The 17088-nt window shown below is 43.4% G+C and overlaps 1 long non-coding RNA gene across 3 annotated transcripts in view; it reads right to left on the bottom strand.

Moving 5' to 3' along the window:
- Positions 1-17088, bottom strand: part of LOC108391032 (uncharacterized) — a 332816-nt gene that overhangs the window by 314314 nt on the left and 1414 nt on the right. For all 3 annotated transcript variants that reach the window (XR_012125171.1, XR_012125170.1, XR_012125169.1), the window contains exons 2-3: positions 2298-2382; positions 46-89 (exon numbers count right to left, since the gene is read on the bottom strand). This is a non-coding gene — a long non-coding RNA (uncharacterized lncRNA). The remainder of the gene's footprint in view (positions 1-45; positions 90-2297; positions 2383-17088) is intronic.

Below are 17088 nucleotides of genomic sequence, written 5' to 3'. Positions count from 1 at the left end.
GGTTGCTTTCTCCTCACTGACAATGGCCCAGTGGTGGCCTCTTACCTGGTCAGCCGCCTCCCCTCCAGCCAGCGAGTATCCCACGGAACCTGGAGGTTACAGAAAATGAATCTGAAAGGTGCCAGCTCCAACTGATTGAACAGATGACCAAGTTTTCTTGATAGGAAAAAGTTGTCAAAGGTTCTATTTGGAGATGGAAGTGGGGGACAGGCATGGCATTGGTGTTCAAAGGCTCTGACTTTCCTGTGTGTCTGTGTGTTGTTCTGGAATCTGAGAAGTGGCATCTGACAGACCAAGGCCGGAAGAGAACAACAGAGCTTTGTGGTGAGAACCTTATTCCAGGAATCTGAAAGGCTAGGAGCAGGGGTCTGCTTATAATTTAAGTGCAGAACTGTCCCCTCCAATGCGGACCTGGTAACGACAATTCATGGCCTGTGTGACTGGCCCAAGATGAACTGTCATGTTCTAGGAATAGTTTGTCCACTCTGTGCATCCTCGTAGTTATGTTTTCTTAGATCTCTGTAGTTTATAAACAGCATGATCTTGTGGTTTAGAGCCTGAGCTAAGGAGACAGAGAACCCAGGTGGGATTCTCACCTCCACACTCTTCCCAACCTGTGTCCTCTTTTCCGGAACAGGAAATTATAATAGTACTTATTGCATAGAGTCATTTGGTAAGAATTAAATAAGGGAATACAGGAAAAGCTCTGAGCCCTGTACCCGGCACACACAGTCAAGGGTAATTGTTGGTTTAGTGACTAACAATACCAAGATCCAAGGCAGTTATTAACTGTACCTTGCAAATGAGAACAAGGAAGGTGACTGAGCTTGGGGGCTCCCCAATGATCCCACATGTACTAGCTTATACATCCCAAAAGGTAAGTCCGAATCTTGGCCTGCAGAATTGGAGGTCTTCCAAGACGTGTGTCCACAAAAATCCTACATGGTTGAGCTATCACTGCATTAAAAAATTATCACCTTGTTCTAAAGTCTTTCACCAAGGCCATACTTACACACACTCTTGTGCTAGCTGCCGTTACAGACAGTCAAGACAAATGAAATTCCTTCCTTCCATTCATCTGGGCCTGCTTATCTTAATCTTTCCAAAGCCCTTAGAAATAGGAATCCTTCATTTCAATTTTTTTTTTTTAACTTCTGCTTCCTTCTTCCCCAGTCTAGTTAGGAGAAAATTTCTGGGGGTAGGAGGTTTACACGGATGGGCCATTAACAGCATAAGAAAGCAGGAGGAATTTTCCAGGTCACCAGCCAACGACTTTAGAATGGTATTTAAAATTCACTTGCTTACTGGGGGAGGGAAAAAGGTTGGTTAGAAGAGGGTGGGGAAGGATTTTACCCAGATGATGGGGGCACTGGGGAACGCCCTTTTTTATAGCTAGCAAAACCAGTAAACACCATAACATTCTGCTTGGTTTCTGAGCTGATCTTTTATCATCGTACTTGAAATGCAGATATGGGGGAGGAAACAAATGTCTGTGTGCTGAATCCATAAATAAAAGGTTCTCTCTGGCTTCGGATTTCAAGAACACCTGGATTGCTGCTCTTGCTCTGCTATTTATGTGCTAAAATATAACGTACCCATAAATTTCTTCTGAGCCCACTGAACAGTTTCTCTCTGCCTCTATGACTCTGTCTCTGTCTCTGTGTCTGTCTCTCTCACACACACCTTACTCAGCTGTGGCAAAGCTCAGCAGGAGAAGAGCTATGGTCATGCTGTGTTACCCCTAGCCCATGTCTGCACTCTTAAAATTTATTTCTTGGCAGTCTGAAAGACATGGGGGCAGATCTGTTCTAGTAGAAATGTATTTCTAGGGATCACCTTTGCTGCTGAAGGAAGAATGGCCAGCAGAGAGCTCTGCTGAAACTTGGTAGCTAGACCTTATCAGCACCCTACACACTACTCTGTCCCACAGTGCATTGCCCCAGGAACTTGGGGCATAGCATAGTGTAGCCCTGGGAGTTTCTAGAGCCCCTGCCAAATTGCACAAGGCTGCTTAAATTGTAGTTACACATATATTTAGATTCTTCTAGTACAATGGCTTCCAAACTCTTTAAAATGCAGCAGAATCCTTTTCAAAGTAACAGAAAATATAAAAAACAGATTAAAACTACAGTTTCTGGTTGAAGTCAATCACAATGTTGCCCAAAAGGGGCCCCTGGATTCAAAGTTGGAAAAAAATATCACTCCTTTAGAATACCATTCTAGTATTATGTTAAGTAATTTTGTCATTATCACGAAGTCCAAACTATAGAACTTCTTCCAATCCAGCCCCTGCCTACCTGAGCTCAATGCAGTTATTCCCATGTTGCCCGTTCTCTTGATTTACTTCTCAGTTTTGTTGGTGCAGGTTGTCCACCAGCCTTCCTGAGAAGAGAGAAATGGGAGGTACATTTTTTGATACCTTGCATATCAGAAGATATCTTTCCTTTTATTCTTTCTTTACATTTTGATTGGTAGCTTTGCTAGGTATAAAAGCCTAGTTTAAATCATTCCCCAACAAGCCTAGGTCTCTCCAGTGTCCAGGTCTTCTAACTAGAAGTTCCTTTTGCACCCCACCTTCTGCCCTTATATAGCTAACACCTCATTATTCTTGCCAGGGAAACATCCCTGCCTAGCCACCGGCCCCCCCAAAGGTGGGCAGATAACCTACCTACTTGCTCCCACAACAGCTGGCGCTTTTCATCTCACTACAATTACTATACCATATTATTATTACCTATCTACTTCTCTGTCCTCTTCTAGTCTGTGAGTATAAGGGCTGAAAGTAGAGTCAGGGCACCACTCGATAAATATTTGTACAACAAAGGAATGAATGAATGGTTGTGATGGTATTTTTATTCCAAGGTACAATCTATGATAAAATGTTTGACAAGTGCCCTTACCAGTTGCCCTTACCATTTTTAGTGACAACAGGGACCAGGTCTACCCTGCTTGCTGCAATGTTCCCAACAACCAGAACATAATGACAGCGTAATAAAGAGATGCTGAATGAATGAACTAGCCCAGACGAAGGGAGCCCTATGCATTATACCACTAAAAAAAACTGAGAGAGAAAAAGTCCCTACGCTGTCTTACAGTCTTGTTGCGGGGGGGGATGGATAAAAAGGAGATTTGTAATGAAACTCAATTCATCATCTTTTCCCAACCATGTCAAATAGCAAACAGAACCTTCTCCCAATTCTCTGTTCCAGATATAGGCATTCCCTTCTTTAGACACCTGAGTTTGAAGCCCTGGAATTATTTGACTCAAGCCCTTTCCTTCATCGTCTGTTTCTTTTCAATCATCAAGTCCTGTTGCCCTCTCTTCTTTTATAGCAGTGCTCACACTGACCCTCCTTTTTCATTCCTCTTGCCAGGCCCCCATCACCCCACACCTTGGTTTTCACAGGCTCCCTCCTTCACTCCAAGTCACTTTTGACACCTGTCAGATTAATCTCTTGAAAGCATCACTTTTCACAGTGTCCAAAACACCTTCAGAGGTTCTTAATTTCCTTCCACATTAAGTCATACTTGTTTGCCGTTTTTCAACCTTCAGAATTACTTCTAATGCTCTCTTTTCCCTCCCTACACACACCAGTTTGCTTACTGCACATACTCGACTCACTCTGATTAGGCAAGATGCTTCACTGTCTCAGAAACCAGAGAGACTTCTGCACTACTTGTGCAATACCTTCTCTGCCATATTCTCCCCACCCCTCTCTTAATTCAATCCACCCTTCCAGACCTGGTTGAACTCCTTCCTCCTCCAAGATGCCTTCATTGGTAACTTCAGGCCTTGTTGATCTCCCAACTTTAAAATATGAATAGTACTTATCATCTTTGCAGCCCAATTAAATCTGGATGGGTGCCTTATATAAAACACTATACTATGTACATAGATTAGTGCAGTCTTCCCAACTAGCCTGGCTGCTCCCTGACGGCAAAGATGTAGGGATGTCCTATTCTTGCACACACTCATTCAATAGTTCTTTAGTAAACTGTCATTATATTCTAGTTGTTGGGGCACTGCAGTCATCAGGGCAGACCAGTTACTATTGGTGTATTTAGGCAGGTAATTTAGACCCCCTAAGCTTCAGTATCCTCATCTGTGAAATGGGATAATAGCAGTTCTACCTCATAGACTGGTTGTAAAGATTAAATGAGATAATGCTCAGTAAAGCAATTTGTACATTGCTTTGATATACACCAAGTAATATATGGTAGCTTTTGTTTTGAGACAGTCCAATCCCTGTTCTTAGAGTTGAACTTTGGTCTTGATTTTGTTGCAGACCGTCTGTCACTGAGTCAGCCTTGCAAATAATGATTTCCTGCTAGTGCCTACCTCCATGTCCACCCTCGGCTCGTCAAAGCATATCTCTGCAAGCAGTGGCTAGGAGCAAGTTCCATCATGCAAGGTCATCGCAGGCCCACTTTGTCAGTTGGCTGCCCTCAGCACTGAACTGTTTTGGTGCCTTTCAATTATGAACCTTCTTAAGTCTCTCTCTCTTCTACTTTTTCCTTATCATTATCATGATATTATAAAAGCAATACATGCTCATTGTAAAATTTCTTTTAAAGTACGTTTGACTATAAAGTAAAGAGCAGAAGTGTCACTACCCACCAAAACCTCTATTCTTACTCTTCAGAAATAACCGGTTAGAAGTTTCCCGTATTTCCAGAAATCATCCAGGGCTATAGAAACACATGCATACACTGTACTGTGGTTTGCTTTATTCACTTAATAGTCTTAAACACCTTTCTATACCCACACCTGTACCACACATTGTTTAATGGCAATTTCGATTTCTTTTGTAGAAAGCAACTATCATTGATTTCATCAATCCCCTACAGATGGGCATAGAGGTTGCTACCACTAAAACACTGTGATGAACATGCTTGTGTGTGTGTGTATGCATATACATATATATGTGTACTATATTATATCTATATCTATATCTATATCTGTATCTATATCTATATGTATATCATGTGTGGACTCCTTGAGTCTTTGAGGCTTCTGATGGCTAGATTAGACTAAACTGGGCATGACTCATCAAATCTGGCCCTCCCTCCCAAGTTCTCTGCCCAAATAGTGTTCAGTCCCTTGACCCACTGACTCACACGTCAGCAGCATGACCACCTTCCTCTTCACCTCAAAATAGAAGAGGCCACTGGACTGTTTCCTCATGATCCTGCCCAATAGTAGCTCACAGAACCCACGTTTCTCCCTTTCTCTGGAACTGCAAGGCAAATCCCAGGAACTGGAGGATAGGATTCCAGAATACAGCTGTGTTCTCAGGTAGCCTTGAGGAAGCCCCAGAGAAGGAAGGAAACACGTTCTTGGCTCATGAGACACCATCCCAGCTGTTTTCAGTGGAGCCGGGAGGGATGTAAATGTGACAAGGACAGTAGCTGAGATAGGCTTCAGATGGCGGCTAGACGGAGGTGAACACAAGGGGTTTTCACCAGCAGTGACTTGGCATAATTATTCTAGGCCATATCCGTCCTTTTACGACATGTCTTTTCTCAAGCCAAGGGCAGGATGGAACGGTAGGAACTGAGACTGCTTATCCCCAGCTTGGCCTGACTCATGCAAGACCCCAAGCCAGCCACTTACTGTACCCTAAGAAAAGCCCCAGGGGTTAGGTGAAGCTAGGGCTGGAAAAAGGTGCTCTCGGACTGCGTCCAAGTTAACTACTGTAGCTTTATGACCCACAGTGAGTTATCAAACCATAACCAGTTTCAGTTAGCCCATCCCCCTATCTGTAAAAAAGCAAAAGCAACACGAGTAGTCTCTACCTTATGCCGTCCTTGAGAGTAAAAACTACAACAGGTGCTTAACAAAGGACACGGCATTTCATAGGCAGTCAATAAATCTTTGATATTTGCTTCACTAGTATCTTCCTCTTGTCTAGCACACAGTACCCAATTCAGGGAAGGTATTTCATTTAAAAACGTTTACAATGAATGAATGAACAAGTTCTTCATCTCTGGAGGACTAACAGGAAAATTGCAAAATGATCCCCAAAGTCTCTCCTAGCTCATGGCATCCCCATTCTCTTCTTTACAGTGAAGGCAGCTTAGTGATCATATGGTTTGGTTGGTTTTTCGCTCAACTCTCTCTGGATTCCTCAGAGAAAAGATGTTCTATTCTCCTGGTTTGTCTGCAAGACCCAGCCACATAAGAATGATCTCAAGGCCAGGTCCTGGAATGCAGCCTCACCTCACAGTTTCTAAAAAGAAATCAAGTCCTAGGACCATGGAATATCAGAGAAAATTGCCTCAACCCCTCAAAGACCAGCCTCAACTCTCTGCCGATATGGCTTCCCTGTAGGTGGTCCTCAGGAGCTCCCCCTGTTCACCTAGATGCCCTTGCCTCCATTCTTGTTTTTCACCCCCTCTTGCCTAGCACAGTTCTTTTCCTGACTTCCCTATTCCCAAAAGCACCACCCATCTGGTTACCACTCAGAAATGTGGGGTCACCTTTCATTCTGCCCTCGCTTTCATCCCTCCTAGCCGAGCAAGGAACTTCCAGAGGATTCCAACACCACTGTGTCTGTTGTCCAGTGTCCTAGTCCTATCTTGTTTCCTCCCCACAGAGTAAACATTTCAGTCTATTTATATTTAAATAAGTATTCAACTTTCAGGCCTCAGTAGTTCTGTTAGAAAGGTGGAATAGTACTGAGGGTAAGAGCACAAGCACCAGCCTCACACGGGTTTGGGTGCTGGTTCTATCCTGTGGCCTCAGCTTGGTGTCCTGGCCCACACAACGGCAATGACGGTGGTACCTATATCATGGCGCTCTTGCAAGAACTAGATGTGCACTCAAATCCAGTGTGGTGTGGCCTCCGAACTTTTTGTACTACCCTGTGCTACATCTTTCTCTGGGAATGTTAAGGAATTGGTTCTGTTTCTGACAGTATAGTGGCCAAAATACCCTGGATGACCTTCCCAGTGAAAACAATTCCAAACATTGAATACATATTAAAAAAGAAAAAAAAGTGTTGAATTGGCAAAAAAGTAAATATGCAGACACCAAAAAAGACATGAAAGGGAACATGGGAACATTAGTTTCCAAGATGGCTTTAGAGGGTATCTGCTAAAACTTGGGGACTTGAAGCTTCCATTTTGATGAATATAAGGGATGAGGATGACATGAGATAAAGTTTAAACCCATGCAAGGTAAGAAGTCTAATAGATCCACAAAGGGTTACAACCTCTGCATAAGGGTAAATAAAAAAAATTAATTCATGGCACAGAAGGGGCATCAAGGAAATTTGGTTGGCTAACCTTAATATTAGATGGGGAAGAAAAACAATCTCCCCTGAAAATTCATAACTGCAAACCAGCCTTCACATAAGTTTATAGACTGAATTCATACTATCTTGTACCCTATATAATCTGAAAAAACCTCAAACAGAAACTTTAATTTAAGGGGCTCCTGGTGGGAGTAATTTCCAGTAGCTGGTGAAAGCAAATACGAATCCTCTCTGAAGGACTGCAGTTTTAGGGCATGCCTCAAGAATGCCCACAAAGTTCCAAGAAATTGGGCCTAAAGTTAAAAATCACAAAACACACCAGAAAACTAAATGCCATATCTGAGAACAAGTAAAAATAACAGTATAATCAGACTCACAGAAATAGACATAGAAACTAACAAGTAGAAACTAGGAATGGGTGTATTTAATATACTCAAGAAGTGAATATGAGAGTTAAATATATGATCCAAGATCAAAAGACCATAAAAGGTAACCAAGCTAATTTGGGGTGGGGGAGGGGAATTTAAAACTAGGATGTATTAAATAGCAGATTAGAAACTGTTAAAGGTAGAATTCATTTACCTGAAGATGGATCTGAAGACATCTAGAAAATGACCCAGAAATACAAAGAGAAAAGGACATATGTGACATCGGAGGATAAAATAAGATAGTTTAATATATGTTTAACTGCATTTATAGAAAAAAATAAAGGAAAGAATAAGGAAAGAGTGGCATTTGTAGAGTCAGGACCAGGACTAGAGCATTTATAGAAAAAAATTAAGGAAAGAATAAGGAAAGAGAGGCATTTGTAGAGTCAGGACCAGGACTAGAGTGAGGTGCCTAAGGCATAAAATTTGTTTTAGACGCTCACTATTGGAGCCAATTCTGCATTACATGAACTCACAAATGAGCACTTCCTTAAATAGGGTGTCCCAGGCACTCAATGGCTTCATGCTAGTGCTGGCCCTGCTGAGCATTTTCCCAAATTATTGTAAGACAACACCAAACTTGGGGACCAGAAATGCCAAGAAGAATAAAGAAAACTATTTTTACACCTATTTACATCTTCATGAAATTACAGCGGGCCAGGGACAAATAAAGATCGGTAACAGAGAAACTAGTTAGACTGACTGCAGACTTCTCAGTCGCCACAATGGAAGGCAGAAGGGTATCTTCAATGTGCTGAGACAAAATAACTGGCAATCAGAATTTTATTACAGAATTTAAATGTAAGGATGAAAGAAAGTCATTTTCAAACCAACAAAAACTGAGAGAATTTACTGTCAAAAGACCCCTACTAGAGGAAATTCTAAAGGATGAATTCCAGGCAGACAGAGGCAATCTCAGATGGACATTCTTGTAAAAGGCAACAGAGAAAAAGAGATTGGTGTTTCTGTACAAGAAACAATAATGTCTCATTTGTCAAAAAAACAAAGAATGAAAACACCACCAGCAACAGAATATAAATCAGGTCGGAAGAGACTAAAGGGTTTAAGTTAAAGTAATTTAAAGTCCTTGTATCATATTGTCTTAGAGGGTAAAAAATTGTAATTAGCTTTTAAGTACCTAGAGGATTCACTAAAAGAATAAACATACAGAGAAATGTATCTTTCAAGGTAATCAATGGGAGAAAAATGGGAGAGTAACAAAAAGCTCGATCTCTAAGACAAGAAAGTAGAAGCGAAAACAAAAATAAAAACCAGAACATAGCAGAGGCCATGCCTGTGTAGGGCTGGGAGGTATACGGGAAATCTCTGAGAGAAATCTTCCTCTCGGTTTTGCCATAAATCTAAAACTGCTCTAAAAAAGTTAAATCTTTAAAAAAAAAACATACACACTCAGGACCAATAGCACAAAATAAGATAGAAAGAAATATAACTAATTCAGTAATTTCCAGTTCTTACATAAAGACATACAAGCGGAAATGTACTGCTCTGCACTGCAAAGACAAAACTCGTCAGTCTGGCTAAAATACAACATCCAGTCACTTGTACTTGTTACACGTGAAACAAACAAGTTAGGTTAGAGCTGCTAAGTTTCCTTCTGCTTTATCCCGCCAACTTGATTCCTCCACGAAGTCAAGCAAAACAAGTTCAGTCATCTGAGGAGAGTCTGATAAAGAAAGTATTTGCAAACACGCGGGCAGATTGTAAGGAGAGCACAGGGCCCGTGCACCACCCAGGAAGTGGGAAAACAGGGCTCCCTCCTCGCCTCTGGCACGAAGGGGCCACGGCAGGCTGGGCAGTTTCCAGAGAACCCTTTCTGGCGGTTTCCAATCCATTTCCACACTGCAGCCAGAATAACACACTCCCTATCACACACACTCATACACATACATGTACAGTTTCAAGCCTTTTAACAGCATCCCTCAGACCCCGAGAAGGATGAAACTGCATGTCCCTAACATAGCCTCCAAAGCCCTTTGTGATCTGTCCCCTCTGCCATGTCTCTAGCTCCTTGAGGGACCACAGTGTACCTCATATTCAGCCCTCTGGTCACAGTGGCCTTCTCCTGGATTCACCATGCATGCTCCCTCCCTCCTCAGGAGCTTTGGAGACGCTGCTCTCTGTCTGGACTACTTCTCACTCCACCCTCCAAACACACTTACCACCACTCACCCTCTCGGGCTGAGCTCGTCTCACTCACTAGAAGAACTTTCCCAAAGCTGTAGCCTTTATTATATCCTCCGGGCATTAATATCCCTCCTGCAGAACACTTACTGCTGTTCTCATTTTCTATTTACATTTGTGCAATTATTTAATGAATGGATGTCCTACTAGATTGGAAGCTCCATGAGGGCAAGAATGGCACCCTTTGTGCTCACTGCTGTATGGTGCCTGACACCAGGCACTTCGAAGGAGCTCCGTAAATATTGACGAATGAAGGAATGAAAAACCCATACTAAGAGAAAGGCACTTTGTCCAGAAACAAGTGTTACATACTAAGACACTTTGCCCAGTTTCATTACACAGTTTACATTCATTCATTCAGAGATTATTTACTTGGATTTCTCTGTGTCAGAAAGAATTAAATGCAGCTTCCTTCAAAGGCCTTTCCTACACATAAAAACACTCCCTGGGCAGTTTATATGCCAAGAATGTGGTAGGAGAGCCTCCCAGCCAGAGCAGCAGAAGGCATCTCAGTAAACGTAGCAAGCACGGAAGGCGGAAGTGCCTCTCCATTCTTGGCCATCAGACCCAGAGCAAAGGTGAATAGGTTAAACCGTTCTGCGCCTTTCCAAGGATCCCCCCTGATGAATGGGGCCATAGGCAATGGCCCCCAAGTACTGAACTCCAGGCATTTTGGCAAAGGACCTGAGTATGATTGCCTCCAGACAATTGCTAACCACAGAGAACATCCTCTGTCTTTGAATTCCCATTTGGGAAGGGGCCCAAACACATTTCCTTTGATTAATAAAATCTACATCCTGTTCTGTAATTTGATTGACTTTACACATGGACGGGAATGGCTCTATGCCTTGGTTTCCTCATCTTCAATGAGGATGAAAAATTTTAGGTTCTTTAAGAGTATCAGTAGCAATAATAATAGTGGTAGCAACAACTAACATGTACTGAACATCGCTGTGTCAGAGTCTGTGCTAAGTCCTTTATATATACATACATATAAACTCTTATATCTTCATGTAAATCAGCTCAGGATGGCCTCCTGCTTAAAACCCTCCAATGACTGCCACAGATACTACAATAAAACACAAACTCCTAATCACGGCCTTCAAGGCCCTGCATGACCAGGCCCTGGCTCTGCCTATTTCTGCTGCCTTATCTGGAACAGCCCTCCCCCTCAGTCTGTTAACTGCAGCAGCAGCAGCCTTCCTTCTGCAGTTCACATACACCAAGCTTGCTCCTACCCCCGGGCCTTTGCACCAGCTAGCCCTTCTCCCTGGCGAGCTCTTCCCTCAGATCCACTGAGGGCTGCCTCCATCTGGTCATTTGGATCTCAGCCCAGTCACTATCTCCCTGCCTCCCCTACCATCCTCACTCCCATTGCTCAACCACAGTACCCTGTTTTATTGCCTCCATGGTATTTATCACTATCTGAAATTATCTTAATTATTTGCTCCATTATTATCTGCCTCCCCTAGGTAGAAGATACATTCCACAAGGGCAAAGCCTCATTCATTGCTCACCCCTGAATTCTCAGGGTCCAGAACGGAGCCCAGCACACAGTAGGCATTCCACCAACAATTCTCAAGTGAAGGAATGGGTAAAAAGACCCTGGGAGATAAGAGCTACCATATTTGTACCATCTTACAGAGGAAGGACCTGAGGTCTAGTGACACTGGGCTATTTGTCCAAGGTCAAAGAGGTGGTGTGTAAGTAGAAGAACTGACAACAATCAAACCCGGGCCTACCTGGCCCCAGGAATTGTGTTCTTAATCACAAACTGAGATTCTTCCCATGCGTCATGTCATTTACCCTCCCCACCAGCACTTTACAAAGACCCTGGCCCAAGAGCTAGGTAGCAAGAAGGCACTGTACAAATCAGTGCTCAGTGTGAATTAACACAACCACTTTGGATTAACTGTCTAAAAATACCTATTGAAGCCGAACCAGTCCTCAGTATATATCCATAGATATAAAAACTTGTGTTCAACATGTAGAAGAATGTTCATACAAGCAGTATTCTTAAAAGCAAACACTGAAAATAATCTAACTGTCCATCAATAGTAGAGTGAATAAGTATAGTGTAGTATAGTCCCATCTAGGAATATTATGCAGAAATGAAAAAGAAACTACAACTATAGGCAACAACATGGATGAATCCCACCAAAAAAAAAAAAAAAAGGCATCTACTGTAAAATTCCACTTATAGAAAGATAAAAAATAGGCTACAGGAATCTATGGTGTCAAAAGCCAAGGCAGCGATGGCCCTTATGGGTGGAAGTGGGGTAGGATGGTTATGGCATGGGAGGAGCATGAATGTGGCTTCCAGAATTGCCAGAATGCTAGTAACTTTTTATTTCTTGACCCGGATGCTATTTCCACAGATATGTTCACTTTGTGAACATTCACTGAGGCACACACTTCTGATCTGTATACTTTTCTTAAAGTATTATGTTGAATCCCATTAAATTGCCATCTTTGTACATAAAAAGTGGTTGAACATGAGTAATTTCATACGGTTCAACGAATATGTTATACTTCAATAAAAGGACTGCTAAAGAAAAAAAAATATCCTACCCACTTGCATTGCTTTTCACATGGCTCTGTAAAAACTGGTTTTGAGAAAGCGCCCATGTCCTCCAAGGGCTCCTTGGCACATGGTCAACAGACTCAGGATGGTTATAACTTCTTCCCTAGGGCCTGAGGCTGGTACACGTGGCTGTGTACTCCACAGCCCAGAGCCTGGGTCAGCCCCAGGGTGGTACAAGTCAGCTAGAAGAGGCCAGAATGTCCTCGAGCAGAGACGAGCACCTCCAGCCCCAGGCCCATGGTGCCAGTACTCCTGAAACGCGCCCGTTCATGCCCGCCCTAGTCTTCACACCCACCTTCCCCCCTTCCTGGGCATTCGGACGGCTCCTGCTCCTCAGCCTTCAGACTGCCCAGAGAGGCTTTCCCTGACCTCCCTAAAGGGGCCCGCTCCTTCTCCCAACTGTTGTTACACCCTTTCATTATTTCCTTGGTGACTTTGCTCAACATCTGAAATTATGTTATTTTTTGGATGTTTATTTTTTTATGACTGCTCCCCGCATTAGACTAAGCTGGATGAGAGCAGGGGATTCCTATAACTTCTTCACTGTGGCATCCTCAGGGCTTAGCATGGTGCCTCGTACCTAGCAGATGCTTAAAGATCAGTTGAATGAATGAATGACCAAAAGAAACTGCATGAATGGAGGCCAGAGAAGCACAGGTGGCCCAAAGCACAAGTGTCAGGTCGGAAAGAAGGGCCTCATCCCTCTTATGAAACATGAAAGCCAAGATCAGGCCTCCAGCAAGGGGCTGACCCCTCTGGCGGCCAGACACCATTCCTTATCCCTGTGCGTCTCTAGGGTCCCCATTCTCTTGTACGAGGGACACAGACATTTATGAGATACTCACTGAACCACCCTATAGAGTAGGAATCATCATGCCCATTCATTCAGATGGAGGGACTAAAGGATCAGTCACTCACCTGAGATCCATCAGCAATTAAGCGGCACTTTGGGCAAAGTCTAAGTCTGTCTATCCCAGAGCCAGAACTTACCAACTTCTGTACCACCTGAGTTTTCAGGGTCACCAGGGAATTTCTGTGATTTGTAAGCAAAGACCAAGGGGGCTACTCTTGGCCATTTTTTCCCTTCTCTTCCAGCTCACCGCTCTCAGCGGTTGCTTGGATTTAGCTCCCACATATGAAATGAATAGGGTCCTTGCATTTTATGTGAATTTGAAATAATGCAAATCTGAGCTGTGTCATATAAATACATTCATAAAAATCTTGATTCTGTAACCAAAGCTGATACAGTGCAGATCTGACTTTACATTCATACCTATGAGAAAATCACTCTTGGGTTGTGTGAGGTCTTCAGGAATGCTTCGCTTGCTTACGTAACATTCCACTGCCCTGTTCAGCAAGAGTGAAAACCATGGGTATTGGAAGGATAGCAAAGAGGAAGCCAGTGATCTGTATTATCATAATCAAGTCAAAATCTCTAAAATTTCCTTGTTATACAGAGGAATTAGAGGACCACAAAAAATATCTGCACATGGCTATGAGCTAAATTATTTGAAAAACATAATGCCCACCCTACAACCCTCTGAAGCAGATACCATGACTTTCTTCTTCTTACAATAGAGGGTTTTAGACATTAAAAATTATGCAAAGTCACCAAGTGCTTAACCACCCTCCCCCCAATATTGATATAAGAAAGTCATCATTCAGTGTACATTCAGCATCATATCTCACTATCTGTTACCACTGCAGTTCAAACATCTGTGTTGGGCATGGTTAAAATCCACTTGTGGATGGATTACTTAAGAAACCCAACTACACAGATGAAAATACAACTTTTGTCCTATAAAAACTGTACTAGGTAAAAGAGCAATGACAGCCACAGTATTATTGCTTTAACTATTTATTAATAAAGAAAACTTCATTAGCATTTTATATTGTTTTTCTCTTTCTGAGGTTCTGATGCATGAAGATAAGGGGGCTCCTCTTAAAATTCTAACTCATTCTTTGCATCAAAATGGCTGGTATGTTGAAGAATCATCTAAACGTGCATTCAGCACTTACAATGCGCCAGGCACTCTTCCAAGTGCTTTATGTGCATTATTCCATTCAAGTGCCACTTGATCCTTTGCAGTCAGTACTACTAGTTTTCACATTACAGAGCAAGAAACTGAGGCAGATAAATCTGAATGACTTGTCCAAAGCTACAGAGCTTATAAGGGTAGGATTGAACCCTGACAGTCTGTGAGTCAGTGTCTGCACATCCATCTTCAAGCTCTGCAGCCTCCCAAGCTGAATACACTGAGCCAGGAAGCCTAGGGGCTAGTGTCAAAAGAGTTCTAACCTTGGATCTGACACGTCCTCCCTTCTCAGAGAACTAGGGTCCCCCTGGCTATTATCAGTTACTCTATTACTCCCCAAGGCTCCTTCCTGCTTCTGGGCCTTCCACCACTGAGCCCATTCTGCAGATCCGAGCTGCAGGGAAGCTTCTCCAGAGCCCCAGGGCTGTGCCCTCCTCCTTTGCTCTCTGCACTACCTAATGCCTCACTGATGTTAACTGTAATTAAATCATTCTTTGAACAATTATTTGTTTAATGTCTACCTCCCCTACTTGACTATAAACAGTAGCAGTTCCAGAATTTCCATACAGGTGAGGGCAGGTAATCTGTTTAGGTTAAGGGTTTGGCTTCCAGTGCTTAGCACTTGACAGAAGGTTGAGAATGTCAACTGAATATAGAAATGAATGCGGGTATTGATGAAGATTATAGGGGGAAAGCACAATTCACCCCCACTCCCCTCACCATGATATCACCACTGATAGTAAGGTCTGTAAGGGCAAAATAGCATGTATCTCTTTTATCACAGGTACCCCAACACCTAGTACTGTGCTTGACACACAGGAAGAGCATAATATTTTGTGGAATTGATAAATACTTAAAACGGAGCTGTTAACTTCTTATCTTAATAGAGGGATGAGAAGACCCAGAATACAGCTTTCTAAAGCAACATTACATATGCAAATATGCCTAGCACAGGCATGGCACATGATAAGTGCTCAATAAATGTCTGCCATTGACTTGGAATCCATTCTTCTCCTCACTCCCACTAACTCAGTTCCCAAGGCCAGGAGCTTAATATGAGGGCAAAGCCCAAAGCTGAACCCATTCTCCTCCCCTGGCCCGACCTGGTGGGGGTGAAGACGTTTACTCTGAGATTGGGGTACAAGGCTGTAATTAGCAGGGCAGGAATGCAGGGTTGCTAGGATTTGCCTCAAGCAGAAAATTTATACCTGGGGGAGACAGTGGAATGGACAAAATCAGATGAAGCAGAAAAAAAAAATCCAGCAAGGCCTACTGACCCCACAACCCAAGGAAAGGAAAGTGCACCTCCAACCTGAGAAGGAGGGAATGTTTCACCGCCACCAGCCCCACCCCACCATCTTTCACTCTGTCCCTTAACCCCCAACCACTGGCCCCTGGGCTGCTGGAGACATTTAATCAGCATGTCACGACCCTGTTTAAAACCTCTATCTGAACTCCTGGACGCCACGACAACTTCGACGTTGCCTGCGAAGCTGGGGCCACAGGCCCCGCCCCCTCCCCTGTGAGCACCTCCCCGTGGGGCCTTTCCCACGTGGAGGCCCCGCCCAGACTCCGCCACCTCCTCAGTCTCCCTCAGGCTCACTCGCTCTGGGTCTGGTCTCAGCTGATGACCGCAAGCCCTGGTTACCAAATTAAAATGGGTTCTTTCCCCCTCCCCACACCCTTGGACCCTGCTTTGTCTTCCATCCTAGCACTTATCAGAGCCTCACACGTGTAGTCTGTGTCCCCAAGTCTATGAGCCTCACAAAGGCAGGAGAGGCTGGCTGTCTCTCACCCCATCCCCAGAGTCAGGACAAGTACTAGCAGAGAATATACTAATATACGGATGGGTGGATACATTTCTCCTCTGACAGTTCTCTTCTCTTTGCGTTCCAAGTAGGAGCAGAATATGTACCTTAGTTACCTTGCAGACATTCTGAATCACACTCTGCTCAGGCCCCAGAGGCTCCTCCCTGTTCAGGACTAGGGGGTCCTCCACTGCCCCACCATCTCCCCAGGGGTGGGGTCTCCTCACCTCCTCCTTCAGGAATGGAACCTTGTCTGTCTCTTGGCTAATTCCTTTAATAAAGAACAGGACCACAAACCCCTATCACCACCACAACCACCATCCTGCTTTTCTTCCATGGTTTAGAAAGGATTTATTTATTCCCATCCTTTTATTTGATCTAGCAAGGCCCATGAGTGAGCACTGGCTGGAAAATTACTGCTCCACTTTCCTTGTTTAACATGCTTAAATGACTTGCAAGAAACACGTTTTTAGGTTTGCTGAGAAGGGGTGGTAGCAAAATTGAAAGAATCAGATTGCAAATATCTAGAAAATCCACACAATTTACTGCATTTTCCAGGTACAGGACCCTCCTCCTCAATTCTTTATCTGACAAATGGGAATAATGACATTGAACTTCAATGCCTGGAAAGGGAAGCCCAGAACAAATGTACAATATTGTCCTAGTAAAAAGTTTTCTTTTTCTCTTTTAGGAAGGTCGAGTGGTTGAAAGGAAGACAGGGGTTCCCTAGAGAAGGGCCTGCTCTGCCTCCGGGAACCAAGTAAATCACACTGC

Source organism: Manis javanica, chromosome 14, assembly GCF_040802235.1.
Source record: "Manis javanica isolate MJ-LG chromosome 14, MJ_LKY, whole genome shotgun sequence".
Classification (NCBI taxonomy): Eukaryota; Metazoa; Chordata; class Mammalia; order Pholidota; family Manidae; genus Manis; species Manis javanica.
This window is presented reverse-complemented; position numbering and strand designations above follow the sequence as displayed.